Here is a 14,288-nt window from a genome sequence, read left to right as displayed (position 1 = left end):
GCACCTTTCCTGTCGATCCTCGGCACTGCAAGGCGTGGCTTCGTTAGTACTGGATGGCGACTGCCCTGGGAATACCTGGAGCTGTAACATATGATTTTCCTTCATTAGTGAGTGTCTTCCTCGAGGGGCCGACTCTGTGGCTCGCCTGCTTTGGCCTTTTACATTTTGCAGCTGCTTTGAATTTGATTCCTCATATGCCGCTTTCTGCTTACCAGTGTGAGGACACTCAATGAAGAGGTCGTGCTTGACTTTCTCCCTCCTGGAGCGATAGACAGACCTTCTCCTCTCTCTGCGACCTCTTTAGAGCCATCTGAAGAGGTCGGGCCCTTCTAGAGCCGCTGAGGTTGCCAGTCTTGTTTGTCAGTCCAACCGCTTGATCCAGTCTGCTCAGGGAAAAAATAAATGCCTGGACGAAATGATTTAAGAAATGTCAGCGAAGTTCTAATTATTTATTGGTCTAGATTTTCTAGAGTGCCGCTTTAAGTCCTTACGACATTAGGCCCTCTATTTGTTTCTCTCGGGGTGCCTGACTACAAAATCCGTATTTGCCTTTTCCTGCGTCCAGGAATCCTCAAATAAGATCCACCACATCCACTCTCCTGTAAATTTCAGCTCTGACCCTAATCAAACGACCTGAACATGCTGATCCATGTCTTCAAGATCAACGATTCGATTGAACTCAATTGGTCTATGTTTGCATTGTTTAATAATTGATTCCGTTTTTATTTCATTTTACATTTGTTGTAGTTTTTAGTTTTTTTTTTACTTTTAGTTTGTTTGACACGTGATGATCACTCCGAGCGGTGTTTCTTTATTCATGTCAGTGGGTGTTTTTTATTGATTTATTTAGTTTTTCGATTTCTAAACAGGTGTCAAAGGTTTTATTTAATTTTTGTTCGTGTGAAAAGAACTTTTAGAAGTTTTAGTTTGTTTGCCAGGTGATCGCTCGAGCGACGTTTCTTTGTTCATGTCGATGGGTGTTTTGATCGCCTTTAGCTGAAATGGAGTGTTCATCGTGGTGGTTGTACATTACTGACACTCTGTGCTCCGAATTGTATAGCGTTGAGTGCTTTGACAGGATATGGTTACACATTTATGTAATTAAAGGTGCCTGATTAATTTGATATCGTTGAGAAATAGACTTGTAGGCATTTGCATAGAAACAGCGTCAGCGATGTTTGTCTTCTCCAACTGAATTAATGTGAGTTGATTTATTAAGGAAGGAAGGCATTGATGCTTACCTAACGTGAAAAGACAAATGGACTTTTTTTTTTTTTTGGTGAGGGGCGGATAGGAAGGAGCAGGAGAAGTTTGCCGGTGAAGCGCCTTTTTCCTCGGCAGACAATGTTGAGTCAGTTGCAAAGCATGAAAAGATGAGTTTTTGAGTTGCGTCTTTGGCCTGCTAGTGCTCTCTTTTAAATGCTGCTTCTAGTGCTAATGCTCACGGCCATACCACCCTGCGACGTCCAGATCTCGGAAGCTAAGGGCGGGCCAGGTTAGAACTGATGGGAGCCGCCTGGGAAGGCCAGGTGCTGTAAGCTTTTGCTTTTCGTTTGTCAGCGAGCGCTCTTCTCCAGGGGCACTGTTTTGGCTCGCATATTTACCCTTTACATTTGCTGAGTTTGCTAAGTCCTTCTCTGTGCCGCCTTTCTGCCTCGTCGATTGTGACGGAGGACAGCATCAACGTTTGATTCTTGCTTTCTCTCCAGGAAAAGCCAGTAGACAGACTTAATGAAGAGGTCTGGCAGGGACCTCTTTAGAGCTGCACGTTCAGACTACCACCCTAGCCGCTTCTTCTTCGACTTGACCAGGTTGAAGAGGTCTTGTTGTAGAGGCTGGGAGTGAATGCAAACTGAGGCGTTGCAATAAATAAATCTGCAAAGGATTTAAGAAAATTGGGCGAGAATCAAACTGTGGAGCTAATTCTGATAAGTATGAAATCCTAGGCTGCAGCCTTTAAGTCCTTCACATTAGGCCCCCATTTGTTTCCTCTCGGGGTGCCTGACTACAAAATCCGTGATTTGCCTTTTCCTGCGTCAGAATCCTCAAATAAGATCCACCACATCCACTCTCCTGTAAATTTCAGCTCTGACCCTAATCAAGCGACCTGAACATGCTGATCCATGTCTTCAGGATCAACGATTCGCTGAACTCAATTGGTCTATGTTTGCATTGTTTAATAATTGATTCCCGTTTTTATTTCATTTTACTTGTTGTAGTTTTTAGTTTTTTTTTACTTTTAGTTTGTTTGACACGTGATCACTCCGAACGGTGTTTCTTTATTCATGTCAGTGGGTGTTTTTTATTGATTTATTTAGTTTTTACTGATTTCTAAACAGGTGTCAAAGGTTTTATTTAATTTTGTTCGGTAGGAAGGAACTTTTGAAGTTTTAGTTTGTTTGCCAGGTGATCGCTCCGAACGACGCTTTTTGTTCATGTCGATGGGTGTTTTGATCGCGCTTTTAGCTGAAAATGGAGTGTTCATCGTGGTGGTTGTACATTACTGACACTCTGTGCTCCGGATTGTATAGCGTTGAGTGCTTTGACAGGATATGGTTGAAATGTAAATAAAGGTGCCTGATTAATTTGATATCGTTGAGAAATAGACTTGCGTTTACTTGCACTCAGTGTGGCTCAAAGCGTCAGCGATGTTTGTCTTCCAACTGAATTAATGTGAGTTGATTTATTTAAAGGAAGGAAGGCATTGATGTAGGACGGCGTGAAAAAGAAGGGGGGAAATGGACGTGTTGTTTTGGCGTGGTGAGGGGCGGCGTAACGCCGCGCCCGGCCAAGTTTGCCGGTGGGCGCCTTTTCTCGGGCAGACAATGTCAAGAGTTGCAGAAGACATGAAAAGAGTGGAGTGGAAAAGCTGGTGTGCGTCTTTGGCCTGCTGCCGGTGCCTTCTTTAAATAGCTCGCGTTCGCGGGTTGCTTTTGCTTACGGCCATACCACCCTGAGCACGCCCGATCTCGTCCGATCTCGGAAGCTAAGCAGGGCGGGCCTGGTTAGTACTTGGATGGGAGACCGCCTGGGAATACCAGGTGCTGTAAGCTTTTGCTTTTCCTTCACCAGTCAGCGGCGCTCTTACTCCAGGGGCCGACTCTTTTGGCTCGCTCCTTTACCCTTTTACATTTGCTGCTGCTTTGCTTTGCCCTTCTCTGTGCCGCCTTTCTGCTTCGCTGATCGCTGTGACGGAGGACAGCTCAACGTCGTCATTCTTGCTTTCTCCTCCAGGGAGCGTGATAGACAGACCTTCTCTCTCTCTACAGCGACCTCTTTAGAGCTGCACGTTCCTTTGCAACTCGGGCCCTTCTCTTCGACTTGAGAGGTTGCCAGTCTTGTTTGTCAGTCCAACCGCTTGAATGCAAACTGCACCGGGAAAAAATAAATAAATAAACAAATGATTTAAGAAATTCAAGAATCAACCGAAGAGCTAATTATTTATTCGCTTAAAGAAATCCAGTGCACTGGCCGCTTTAAGTCCTTTCGACATTAGGCCCCATTTGTTTCCTCTCGGGGTGCCTGACTACAAAATCCGTATTTGCCTTTTCCCGCGTCAGGAATCCTCAAATAAGATCCACCACATCACACTCTCCTGTAAATTTCAGCTCTGACCCTAATCAAACGACCTGAACATGCTGATCCATGTCTTCAGGATCAACGATTCGCTGAACTCAATTGGTCTATGTTTGCATTGTTTAATAATTGATTCCGCTTTTATTTCATTTTACTTGTTGTAGTTTTTAGTTTTTTTTTACTTTTAGTTTGTTTGACACGTGATCACTCCGAACGGTGTTTTGCTTTATTCATGTCAGTGGGTGTTTTTATTGATTTATTTAGTTTTTTACGATTTCTAAACAGGTGTCAAAGGTTTTATTTAATTTTGTTCGTGTGAAAGAACTTTTAGAAGTTTTAGTTTGTTTGCCAGGTGATCGCTCCAACGACGTTTCTTTGTTCATGTCGATGGGTGTTTTGATCGCCTTTAGCTGGAAATGGAGTGTTCATCGTGGTGGTTGTACATTACTGACACTCTGTGCTCCGAATTGTATAGCGTTGAGTGCTTTGACAGGATATGGTTGAAATGTAATTTAAGGTGCCTGATTAATTTGATATCGTTGAGAAATAGACTTGCGCTTACTTGCACTCAGTGTGGCTCGCAGCGTCAGCGATGTTAATCTTCCAACTGAATTAAAGTGAGTTGATTTATTGGAAGGAAGGAATTGATGATACGAAGCGTGAAAAAGAAGGGGAAATGGACGTGTTGTTTTGGCGTGGTGAGGACGCGTAAACGCCGCGCTCCGCCAAGTTTGCCGGTGGGGCGCCTTTTCTCTCCGGGCAGACAATGTCGAAGAGTTGCAGAAGACATGAAAGAGTGGAGTGGAAAAGCTGGTGTGCGTCTTTGGCCTGCTGCCGGTGCCTTCTTTAAATAGCTCGTAATCGCGGGCTGCTTTGGTTGACGGCCATACTCACCCTGAGCACGCCCGATCTCGTCCGATCTCGGAAGCTAAGCAGGAGGCGAGCCTGGTTAGTACTTGGATGGGAGACCGCCTGGGAATACCAGGTGCTGTAAGCTTTTGCTTTCCCTTTACCAGTCACCTGAAGCTCTTCTCCAGGGGCAATTTTTGTCGCTCCTTTACCCTTTACATTTGCTGCTGCTTTGCTTTGCCCTCTCCTCTGTGCCAGCATTCTGCTTCCATGAATTGTGACGGAGGACAGCTCAACGGAAGCCATTCTTGCTTTCTCCTGAGGGAGCGATAGACAGACCCTCTCTCTACAGCGACCTCTTTAGAGCTGCACGTTCCTTTGCAACTCTGCCCTTCTCTTCGACTCTGAGGTTGCCAGTCTTGTTTGTCAGTCCAACTGGCTTGGATGCAAACTGCACCGGGAAAAAATAAATAAATAAACAAATGATTTAAGAAATTCAAGTGCCTGGAACGAAGAGCTAATTATTTATTCGTTTAAAGAAACTGATTTTCACGGCCGCTTAAGTCCTTCGACATTAGGCCCCATTTGTTTCCTCTCGGGTGCCTGACTACAAAACCGTGATTTGCCTTTTCCTGCGCTCAGGAATCCTCAAATAAGATCCACCACATCCACTCTCCTGTAAATTTCAGCTCTGACCCTAATCAAACGACCTGAACATGCTGATCCATGTCTTCAAGATCAACGATTCGTTGAACTCAATTGGTCTATGTTTGCATTGTTTAATAATTGATTCCGCTTTTATTTCATTTTACTTGTTGTAGTTTTTAGTTTTTTTTTTTTACTTTTAGTTTGTTTGACACGTGATCACTCGACGGTGTTTCTTTATTCATGTCAGTGGGTGTTTTTATTGATTTATTTAGTTTTACGATTGCTAAACAGGTGTCAAAGGTTTTATTTAATTTTGTTCGTGTGAAAGAACTTTTAGAAGTTTTAGTTTGTTTGCCAGGTGATCGCTCCAATGACGTTTCTTTGTTCATGTCGATGGGTGTTTTGATCGCCTTTAGCTGGAAATGGAGTGTTCATCGTGGTGGTTGTACATTACTGACACTCTGTGCTCCGAATTGTATAGCGTTGAGTGCTTTGACAGGATATGGTTGAAATTTAAATTTAGCAGTGCCTGATTAATTTGATATCGTTGAGAAATAGACTTGCGCATACTTGCACTCAGTGTGGCTCGCATATCAGCAAAGTTTGTCTTCCAACTGAATTAAGTGAGTTGATTTATTAAGGAAGGAAGGCATTGTCTTAGGGACGAAGAAAACAAATGGCTTTTTTTTTTTGGCGTTTTGAGGGGCGGCGTAAACGCCGAAGCCTCCGGCCAAGTTTGCCGGTGGAAGCCTTTTTCTATCAGACAATGTCGAAGGTTGCAGAGACATGAAAAGTGGAGTGGAAAAGCTGGTGTTGAGTTGGTTTTGGCCTGCTGCTAGTGACTTCTTTAAATGCCCTAGTGGTAATGGGCAGATCGCTTCCACGGCCAACACCAGGTGAAGGTGAGCACGCCCGATTTTGTCATCTCGGAAGCTGAGCAGGGGCGGGCCTGGTTAGTACTTGGATGGGAGACCGCCTGGGAATACCAGGTGCTGTAACATTTGCTTTTCCTTCACCAGTCAGCGAGCCGCTCTTCTCCAGGAGCTGAGCCTGTTTTGGCTCGCTCCTTTACCCTTTACATTTGGCTGCTTTGCTTTGCCCTTCTCTGTGCCGCCTTTCTGCTTCGCCAGTGTGACGGAGGACAGCTCAACGTCGTCATTCTTGCTTTCTCCTCCTTGGGAGCGATAGACAGACCTTCTCTCTCTCTACAGCGACCTCTTTAGAGCCACGTTCCTTTGCAACTCGGGCCTTCTCTTCGACTTGAGGTTGGCCAGTCTTGTTTGTCAGTCCAACCGCTTGAATGCAAACTGCACCGGGAAAAAATAAATAAATAAACAAATGATTTAAGAAATTCAAGAATCAACCGAAGAGCTAATTATTTATTCGTATAAAGAAACCATTTTCCTGCCGCTTTAAGTCCTTCGACATTAGGCCCCCATTTGTTTCCTCTCGGGGTGCCTGACTACAAAATCCGTATTTGCCTTTTCCTGCGTCAGGAATCCTCAAATAAGATCCACCACATCCACTCTCCTGTAAATTTCAGCTCTGACCCTAATCAAACGACCTGAACATGCTGATCCATGTCTTCAGGATCAACGATTCGTTGAACTCAATTGGTCTATGTTTGCATTGTTTAATAATTGATTCCGTTTTATTTCATTTTACTTGTTGTAGTTTTTAGTTTTTTTTTACTTTTAGTTTGTTTGACACGTGATCACTCCGAACGGTGTTTCTTTATTCATGTCAGTGGGTGTTTTTTATTGATTTATTTAGTTTTTACGATTGCTAAACAGGTGTCAAAGGTTTTATTTAATTTTGTTCGTGTGAAAGAACTTTTAGAAGTTTTAGTTTGTTTGCCAGGTGATCGCTCGAACGACGTTTCTTTGTTCATGTCGATGGGTGTTTTGATCGCCTTTAGCTGGAAATGGAGTGTTCATCGTGGTGGTTGTACATTACTGACACTCTGTGCTCCGAATTGTATAGCGTTGAGTGCTTTGCATATGGTTTACATTTAGTGCATGATTAGCAGACGCCTTTATCCAACTTGCGACACTTGCACTCAGTGTGGCATATAGAAGCAAATTAATATCAGCAAAACTGAATTAGTGCAGTTGATTTATTAAGGAAGGAAGGCATTGTCTTACCTAGGCGTGAAACAAGGCTTTTTTTGGACGTTTGTTTTGGCGTGTGAGATAAAAGGATAGGAAGGAGCAGGAGAAGAAGAAGGTGAAGCCTTTTTCGGGCTATCAATGTTGGGTCAGTTGCAAAGACGAAAAGATGAGTTTTGAAGTTGGTGTGCGCTGAAGACTGCTAGTGACTCTGCTGCCCTAGTGGTAATGGGCGGATCGCTTCCACCAGCGAGGAACAGACCAGGTGAAGGTGCGCCCGAGTCTTTTGCACCTTTTCGGAAGCTACTGCAAGACGCCTGGTTAGTACTTTGCAGAGCGTAGGAATACCTGGAGCTGTAAGCTTTTGCTGATTCACCATTCAGCGAGTGCTAAAGCACGAGGGGCGGACTCTGTGGCTCGCTCCTTTACCCTTTTACATTTGCATCAGGGATTTGAATTTGATGCGGGCATCTGCTTCGTCCAGTGTAAACTAATGAAGAGCTCAACGTGGTGTGGGCCCTCCTTGGTTCGTTAGAAGACCTTCTCTAGCTCTGCATTCTGGACCATCTGAAGAGGTCTGGTTGCAGAGGCTGGGAGGCCAGCAAGGTTGCCAGTCTTGTTTGCAGTCCAACAGTAATCCAGTCTGCTCCAGGACTAGTGCCTAAACGAGGATCTGTGTAAGCGTCAAGAATCAACCAAGTATGGTCTGATTTTCCTGCCGCTTTAAGTCCTTCGACATTAGGCCCCATTTGTTTCCTCTCGGGGTGCCTGACTACAAAATCCGTATTTGCCTTTTCCTGCGTCAGAATCCTCAAATAAGATCCACCACATCCACTCTCCTGTAAATTTCAGCTCTGACCCTAATCAAACGACCTGAACATGCTGATCCATGTCTTCAGGATCAACGATTCGTTGAACTCAATTGGTCTATGTTTGCATTGTTTAATAATTGATTCCGTTTTTATTTCATTTTACTTGTTGTAGTTTTTTAGTTTTTTTTTTTTTTACTTTTAGTTTGTTTGACACGTGATCACTCCGAACGGTGTTTCTTTATTCATGTCAGTGGGTGTTTTTATTGATTTATTTAGTTTTTACGATTGCTAAACAGGTGTCAAAGGTTTTATTTAATTTTGTTCGTGTGAAAGAACTTTTAGAAGTTTTAGTTTGTTTGCCAGGTGATCGCTCCGAACGACGTTTCTTTGTTCATGTCGATGGGTGTTTTGATCGCTTTAGCTGGAAATGGAGTGTTCATCGTGGTGGTTGTACATTACTGACACTCTGTGCTCCGAATTGTATAGCGTTGAGTGCTTTGACATTTATGGTTTACATTTAAATTTAGCAGGTGCCTGATCCATTTGATATCGTTGACAAATGACTTGGTTAGGCATATAGAAGTGGCTTAATATCAGCAAAAGGCAGTAGTCTTCCAACTGAATTGAGTGGGTCTTTTCTTACCTAAGGAAGGCATTGACACAAGGCTTTTTTTTTTTTTGTTGTTTTAAACAATAAAAGGATAGGAAGGAGCAGGAGAAGAAGAAGAAGCCTTTTTCTCGGGCAGACAATGTCGAGAGTGCTATCAATGTTGGGTCAAGATTGCAAGTGGAAAGATGAGTTTGAGTTGCGTTTTGGAAGACTGCTAGTGACTTTAAATGCCGCTAGTGGTAATGGGCAGATCGTTCCACCCCTGAGCGAGAACAGACCAGGTGAAGGTGCGGGCCTGAGTGATTTTGCACCTTTTTGGGAAGGCACTGCAAGACGCCTTTGCTTTTCGCTTGCAGAGCGTAGGCACCTGGAGGAACATATGATTCAATTAGTGAGTGTAAGTTTGCTGCTGCTTTGCTTTGCCTGTGATTGTCCTGTAGGCCAGCATCAGGGCTTTGAATTTGATGCGGCATCTATAGGAAGCCAGTGTAAACTAATGAAGAGGGATGTGACGTGGGCCCTCCTTGGCTCGTTGAAGACCACCTCCTAGCCGCTGCATTCTGGACCATCTGAAGAGGTCTGGTTGTAGAGGCTGAGAGGCCAGCAAGGAGGGCGTTGCAGTAATCCAGTCTGCTCCGGGACTAGTGCCTGGGCGAGGATTTAAGAAATCAAGAATCAACCGCAGTTCTGATTAAGTATGGTCTGATTTTCCTGCACGGCCGCTTTAAGTCCTTCGACATTAGGCCCCCATTTGTTTCCTCTCGGGGTGCCTGACTACAAAATCCGTGTTTGCCTTTTCCTGCGTCAGGAATCCTCAAATAAGATCCACCACATCCACTCTCCTGTAAATTTCAGCTCTGACCCTAATCAAACGACCTGAACATGCTGATCCATGTCTTCAGGATCAACGATTCGTTGAACTCAATTGGTCTATGTTTGCATTGTTTAATAATTGATTCCGTTTTTATTTCATTTTACTTGTTGTAGTTTTTAGTTTTTTTTTTTTACTTTTAGTTTGTTTGACACGTGATCACTCGAACGGTGTTTCTTTATTCATGTCAGTGGGTGTTTTTATTGATTTATTTAGTTTTTACGATTGCTAAACAGGTGTCAAAGGTTTTATTTAATTTTGTTTGTGTGAAAGAACTTTTAGAAGTTTTAGTTTGTTTGCCAGGTGATCGCTCCGAACGACGTTTCTTTGTTCATGTCGATGGGTGTTTTGATCGCCTTTAGCTGAAATGGAGTGTTCATCGTGGTGGTTGTACATTACTGACACTCTGTGCTCCGAATTGTATAGCGTTGAGTGCTTTGACAGGATATGGTTGAAATGTTAAAGATGCCTGATTAATTTGATATCGTTGAGAAATAGACTTGCGCTTACTTGCACTCAGTGTGGCTCGCAGCGTCAGCGATGTTTGTCTTCAACTGAATTAAAGTGAGTTGATTTATTAAAAAGGAAGGCATTGATGTGGGATAAGTGAAAAAGAAGGGGAAATGGACGTCTTGTTTTGGCGTGGTGAGGGACGGCGTAACGCCGCACAAGGCCAAGTTTTTTTTTTTTTTTTTTCTCGGGCATACAATGATAGAAGGAGCAGGAGAAGACATGAAAAGAGTGAAGAGAGTGCTATCAATGTTTTGGCCTGCTGCGGTGCCTTCTTTAAATAGCTTTTGAGGGCTGCTTTTGCTTACTGCCATACCACCTGAGCACGCCCGATCTCGTCCGATCTGGAAGCTAATGGGGCGGATCTGGTTAGTACTTGGATGGGAGACAGACCAGGTGACCAGGTGCTGTAAGCTTGATTTTCCTTCACCAGTCAGCGAAGCTCTTCTGGGGCCGACTCTTTCGGCTTGCAGACCGTTTTACATTTGCTGCTGCTTTGCTATGCCCTTCAATGTGCCGCCTTTCTGTAAGTCGCTGTGACGGAGGACAGCTCAACGTCGTGATTCTTGCTTTCCAGCATCAGGGATTTGAATTTGATGCAGACATCTATAGGAAGCCAGTCTAAGCGACCTCTTTGAAGAGCTGCACGTGTGGCGTGGGCAACTCCCCTTCTCTTCGACTTGAAGACCACCCCAGTCTTGCATTGTCAGACCATCTGAAGAGGTCAAACTGCAGAGGCTGGGAGGCCATAAATAAATAAACAAATGATCCAGTCTGCTCAGGACTAGTGCCTGGACGAGGATCTAATTATTTGTTCTGATTAAGTATGGTCTGATTTTCCTGCCGCTTTAAGTCCTTCGACATTAGGCCCCCATTTGTTTCCTCTCGGGTGCCTGACTACAAAATCCGTATTTGCCTTTTCCTGCGTCAGGAATCCTCAAATAAGATCCACCACATCCACTCTCCTGTAAATTTCAGCTCTGACCCTAATCAAACGACCTGAACATGCTGATCCATGTCTTCAGGATCAACGATTCGTTGAACTCAATTGGTCTATGTTTGCATTGTTTAATAATTGATTCCGTTTTTATTTCATTTTACTTGTTGTAGTTTTTAGTTTTTTTTTTTTTTTAGTTTGTTTGACACGTGATCACTCCGAACGGTGTTTCTTTATTCATGTCAGTGGGTGTTTTTATTGATTTATTTAGTTTTTACGATTTCTAAACAGGTGTCAAAGGTTTTATTTAATTTTGTTCGTGTGAAAGAACTTTTAGAAGTTTTAGTTTGTTTGCCAGGTGATCGCTCCGAACGACGCTTTCTTTGTTCATGTCGATGGGTGTTTTGATCGCCTTTAGCTGGAAATGGAGTGTTCATCGTGGTGGTTGTACATTACTGACACTCTGTGCTCCGAATTGTATAGCGTTGAGTGCTTTGACAGGATATGGTTGAAATGTAAATAAAGGTGCCTGATTAATTTGATATCGTTGAGAAATAGACTTGCGTTTACTTGCACTCAGTGTGGCTCGCAGCGTCAGCGATGTTTGTCTTCCAACTGAATTAATGTGAGTTGATTTATTAAGGAAGGAAGGCATTGATGTAGGGACGAAGGCGTGAAAAAGAAGGGGAAATGGACGTGTTGTTTTGGCGTGGTGAGGACGGCGTAAACGCCGCGCTCCGTCAAGTTTGCCGGTGGGGCGCCTTTTTCTCGGGCAGACAATGTCGAAGAGTTGCAGAAGACATGAAAAGAGTGGAGTGGAAAAGCTGGTGTGCGTCTTTGGCCTGCTGCCGGTGCCTTCTTTAAATAGCTCGCATTCGCGGGCTGCTTTCGCTTATGGCCATACCACCCTGAGCACGCCCGATCTCGTCTGATCTCGGAAGCTAAGCAGGGGCGGGCCTGGTTAGTACTTGGATGGGAGACCGCCTGGGAATACCAGGTGCTGTAAGCTTTGCTTTTCCTTCACCAGTCAGCGAGCGCTCTTCTCCAGGGGCCGACTGTTTTGGCTCGCTCCTTTACCCTTTTACATTTGCTGCTGCTTTGCTTTGCCCTTCTCTGTGCCGCCTTTCTGCTTCGCCGCTGTGACGGAGGACAGCTCAACGTCGTCATTCTTGCTTTCTCCTCCAGGAGCGATAGACAGACCTTCTCTCTCTCTCTACAGCGACCTCTTTAGAGCTGCACGTTCCTTGCAACTCGGGCCCTTCTCTTCGACTTGAGAGGTTGCCAGTCTTGTTTGTCAGTCCAACCGCTTGAATGCAAACTGCACCGGGAAAAAATAAATAAATAAACAAATGATTTAAGAAATTCAAGAATCAACCAAGAGCTAATTATTTATTCGCTTAAAGAAATCCTAGGCACGGCCGCTTTAAGTCCTTCGACATTAGGCCCCCATTTGTTTCTCTCGGGTGCCTGACTACAAAATCCGTATTTGCCTTTTCCTGCGTCAGGAATCCTCAAATAAGATCCACCACATCCACTCTCCTGTAAATTTCAGCTCTGACCCTAATCAAACGACCTGAACATGCTGATCCATGTCTTCAGGATCAACGATTCGTTGAACTCAATTGGTCTATGTTTGCATTGTTTAATAATTGATTCCGTTTTTATTTCATTTTACTTGTTGTAGTTTTTAGTTTTTTTTACTTTTAGTTTGTTTGACACGTGATCACTCCGAACGGTGTTTCTTTATTCATGTCAGTGGGTGTTTTTATTGATTTATTTAGTTTTTACGATTGCTAAACAGGTGTCAAAGGTTTTATTTAATTTTGTTTGTGTGAAAGAACTTTTAGAAGTTTTAGTTTGTTTGCCAGGTGATCGCTCCGAACGCACGCTTTCTTTGTTCATGTCGATGGGTGTTTTGATCGCCTTTAGCTGGAAATGGAGTGTTCATCGTGGTGGTTGTACATTACTGACACTCTGTGCTCCGAATTGTATAGCGTTGAGTGCTTTGACAGGATATGGTTGAAATGTAAATAAAGGTGCCTGATTAATTTGATATCGTTGAGAAATAGACTTGCGCAAACTTGCACTCAGTGTGGCTCGCAGCGTCAGCGATGTTTGTCTTCCAACTGAATTAAAGTGAGTTGATTTATTAAGGAAGGAAGGCATTGATGTAGGGACGAAGGCGTGAAAAAGAAGGGGAAATGGACGTGTTGTTTTGGCGTGGTGAGGGACGGCGTAAACGCCGCGCCGGCAAAGTTTGCGGTGGGCGCCTTTTTCTCGGGCAGACAATGTCGAAGAGTTGCAGAAGACATGAAAAGAGCGGAGTGGAAAAGCTGGTGTGCGTCTTTGGCCTGCTGCCGGTGCCTTCTTTAAATAGCTCGCATTCGCGGGCTGCTTTCGCTGACGGCCATACCACCCTGAGCACGCCCGATCTCGTCCGATCTCGGAAGCTAAGCAGGGGCGGGCCTGGTTAGTACTTGGATGGGAGACCGCCTGGGAATACCAGGTGCTGTAAGCTTTTGCTTTTCCTTCACCAGTCAGCGAGCGCTCTTCTCCAGGGGCCGACTGTTTTGGCACCTCCTTTACCCTTTTACATTTGCTGCTGCTTTGCTTTGCCCTTCTCTGTGCCGCCTTTCTGCTTCGCTGTCGCTGTGACGGAGGACAGCTCAACGTCGTCATTCTTGCTTTCTCCTCCAGGGAGCGATAGACAGACCTTCTCTCTCTCTCTCTACAGCGACCTCTTTAGAGCTGCACGTTCCTTTGCAACTCGGGCCCTTCTCTTGACTCTGAGAGGTTGCCAGTCTTGTTTGTCAGTCCAACCGCTTGAATGCAAACTGCACCGGGGAAAAAATAAATAAATAAACAAATGATTTAAGAAATTCAAGAATCAACCGAAGAGCTAATTATTTATTCGTTTAAAGAAATCCTAGGCACGGCCGCTTTAAGTCCTTCGACATTAGGCCCCCATTTGTTTCCTCTCGGGTGCCTGACTACAAAATCCGTATTTGCCTTTTCCTGCGTCAGGAATCCTCAAATAAGATCCACCACATCCACTCTCCTGTAAATTTCAGCTCTGACCCTAATCAAACGACCTGAACATGCTGATCCATGTCTTCAGGATCAACGATTCGTTGAACTCAATTGGTCTATGTTTGCATTGTTTAATAATTGATTCCGTTTTTATTTCATTTTACTTGTTGTAGTTTTTAGTTTTTTTTTTTTACTTTTAGTTTGTTTGACACGTGATCACTCGAACGGTGTTTCTTTATTCATGTCAGTGGGTGTTTTTATTGATTTATTTAGTTTTTACGATTTCTAAACAGGTGTCAAAGGTTTTATTTAATTTTGTTCGTGTGAAAGAACTTTT

General features: G+C 44.0%; 3 non-coding genes and 1 pseudogene across 3 annotated transcripts; all 4 read left to right on the top strand.

Moving 5' to 3' along the window:
- Positions 1-2,935: 2,935 nt before the first annotated feature.
- On the top strand, positions 2,936-3,053 carry LOC122362405. The gene has a single exon (XR_006253105.1). It is a non-coding gene; the product is annotated as a 5S ribosomal RNA (ribosomal RNA).
- A 1,399-nt stretch (positions 3,054-4,452) lies between these two features.
- Positions 4,453-4,573, top strand: LOC122362412 (annotated as a pseudogene).
- A 7,238-nt stretch (positions 4,574-11,811) lies between these two features.
- On the top strand, positions 11,812-11,930 carry LOC122362424. The gene has a single exon (XR_006253117.1). It is a non-coding gene; the product is annotated as a 5S ribosomal RNA (ribosomal RNA).
- A 1,390-nt stretch (positions 11,931-13,320) lies between these two features.
- On the top strand, positions 13,321-13,439 carry LOC122362404. The gene has a single exon (XR_006253104.1). It is a non-coding gene; the product is annotated as a 5S ribosomal RNA (ribosomal RNA).
- The last annotated feature ends 849 nt before the right edge of the window (positions 13,440-14,288 follow it).

The sequence above is a fragment of the Puntigrus tetrazona genome, chromosome 17, assembly GCF_018831695.1.
Source record: "Puntigrus tetrazona isolate hp1 chromosome 17, ASM1883169v1, whole genome shotgun sequence".
Lineage (NCBI taxonomy): Eukaryota > Metazoa > Chordata > Actinopteri > Cypriniformes > Cyprinidae > Puntigrus > Puntigrus tetrazona.
This window is presented reverse-complemented; position numbering and strand designations above follow the sequence as displayed.